Genomic DNA, 2,698 nt, shown 5'->3' with positions numbered 1-2,698 from the left:
CACGTCGGCTCACCCAAGGTGTTGTAGGTCAGCATCTGGGGACGGTGCCTGTGTCGCTGCGGGTAGTTGGTCATTGGAGGAGGATCAGGATCAGGATCATCTTCCTCTGATGGCTCTTGTAGACTTTCCCCGGGCTCAGCGTCATTTTCACCATCTCCATCAGCTGTGACGCCTCTGTTGTCAGTCTCTGCCTCCTCTTGAGCAACTGTTGCATCTTCCAGATCTGGTGCTCCGTCTTGTATCGTCAGAGCTGGTGCAAACGGCTCTGCCTCTGGATTCAAGACTACAGCTTTTAGACTTTGTTCTTGGTCGTATGTGAAATGACACACCAGCTCAACTTCCTCACTGCTTTCACTGTCTGAGTCTTCTTCTGGTTCGCTGATTTGGTGTTGTCTTGTTCTTGTCCGTGTCCGTCTTTTCCTTTCTTGTTTTGCAGGGGCAGGTTCTGGTTTCTCTAAGGGCAGACTGTCACATGGGAGTAGGAGGTTCCTGTGCAACACACGACTCTTACCTCCTCTCTCTGGTGCTACTTCATACACCGGGCTGTCACTGCTCCTTCTCTTCACCACCACATGCACTTTGGTTTCCCAGTAGGACCGCAGTTTACCAGGGCCGCCCCTCTCTGACAGGTTACGCACGAGCACCCGTCCACCAGGTTGCAGGTCGGCTCCATGTGCTCTTCTGTCATAGCCTTTCTTGCCTCGTAGAGCTTCTCGGGCCGCTGTTTTGGATGCGATCTCATAGGCTTGTTGCATTCGATTTTGCCAGTTCTGTACATATTCAGTGTAAGTCTCTTTTGCCTCTCTGGACTGTAGGTTGAACAGCAGGTCAACTGGCAAGCGGGGTGACCTTCCATAGAGCAAATAGTAGGGAGAGAACCCTGTGACCCCACTGCGGGTGCAGTTGTATGCGTGCACCAGTTTTGTCAATGAGCTCTTCCAGTCAGCCTTTTGTTCACTTGTGAGGGTGTGGAGCATTGATAAGATTGTTCTATTGAACCGTTCACACTTCCCGTTGCCTTGGGAGTGGTAACATGTTCTGTGGGACCCCCGCACGTCACAGCTCTTCTGTAGTTGGTCCATCAGCTGGTTATCAAATTCTCTCCCATGTCATGGTGAATTCTCTCTGGAAATCCGACGCGAAGTGCAAAATCATTGAACAGTGTGTCAACAACAGTTTTGGCAGCCTTGTTTTTCGTGGCGTAGGCTTGGGGGAAATCAGTGAAATGATCAATCATAATGTTATGACCGCAGTCATTATTGTAGGTGGTTTATTGTATATATGTGTGTGCCCTGTGTTCCTGTTTTTTCCATTTGTATGCAAATAGGTGTGTGCCGCAGCCGCGCCGTCATTGGGGGAAAGGCTCTGCACCCGGGTTGGTGATTGGCTGCATCCCCGGTCACCTGGTATATAAGGAGCCAAGATGACCGCCGGCGCAGTCTCGTTTTCCTCTTCTCCCAACTGGCCACACCGTGTAGCAATTCAGTTTTGTGTAGTTTCTTTGTTACATTGAAAATAGTAAGGGTGGGCTGCCAGTTTGTTTCTATGGTGTTTTTTCCTGTTTATTTAGTTAGGGAGGTGAGTTGATTATTTGTTTTCCCTTGGTTAGCTTAGTTGTTTATTTTCAAGACAGAGCGATTATGTTTATTATGTTGGCCTTAGTCCACCCTGAAGCCTAATTTAAATATTTATTTCCTATATGATTTATGTTAATAAATCATTTTCTTTATATTCAACGACTATTTGTGGTGGCTACTTGGGACTTGGGGAAGATGGGCCTACTTCATGTTGTGTCCTAGGGCCCCCCTAGCCTGGGGCATAACACATAATAAGGATGTATTCGAACTCCTGTTTGCATGTCTCTAAGTGTAAAAAGTCAATGCATACAAGCTCACCTTGGCGTGTTGTGACAATGGTTGTCATGGGTGCACGGGTTGCTTTGTGAGGTCGCTTTTCCTTGAGACACTCACACTCTTGGGTAACAAAGTGTTCTATGTCAGAGTACATACGGGCCCAATAGAATCGATCTTGTATCAGGTTCCAAGTCCTCTCGACCCCAAGATGTCCCATTTCTCTGTGAAGCTCGTGGAATACTGTTTGACGATGCTCTTTTGGGAGAATAAGCTGTTGTTTCTCTCCTGCTTTCCTAAAGAGAATTCCCTCCTCATTGACATACAACTTTGCCCACTGTCTCATTAATACTCTGACGCCTGCCGGTTCTGCTTTGAGAGCTCTCCTGGACGGGTGCTGATTTTCCCTCTTATAATACAGAACTTGGCCTATGACAGGATCTCTTTCCTGACTGTCTCGTATCTGTTCTGGTGTCACTCAGTGCGCCGCACTCAACCCAAACGGGATTCGGACCCACTGATACAGGCCCCAGGGGGTTATGAAAGCGGTCAGGGGCTGGCTTTCCCTGTCCAGGAACCCCTGGTGATAAGCCTTCCCCTGGTCCAGTACGGAGAACCAGGAGCTGCCAGTGAGAGAGTCAAGCATGTCTTGGATTCTGGGTATAGGGTGGCGATCAGGGACTGACTTTTTGTTCAGCTCCCTGTAGTCACAACACAATCTTAAAGTTCCATCCTTCTTTCGCACACACACGACCGGTGAGGCGTACGGAGAGCGTGAAGGAGTAATCCAGCCCCGATTCAACAAGTCCTGGATATACTCTTTCACTTCCTGGTGTAGTGGCTTTGGG

The sequence above is a fragment of the Seriola lalandi genome, unplaced genomic scaffold (genome assembly GCF_002814215.2).
Source record: "Seriola lalandi dorsalis isolate HSWRI2012SDOR001 ecotype SW California unplaced genomic scaffold, Sedor1 jcf7180002054585, whole genome shotgun sequence".
Classification (NCBI taxonomy): Eukaryota; Metazoa; Chordata; class Actinopteri; order Carangiformes; family Carangidae; genus Seriola; species Seriola lalandi.
The sequence above is the reverse complement of the archived record's forward strand: the minus strand, read 5'-3'. Positions refer to the sequence as shown.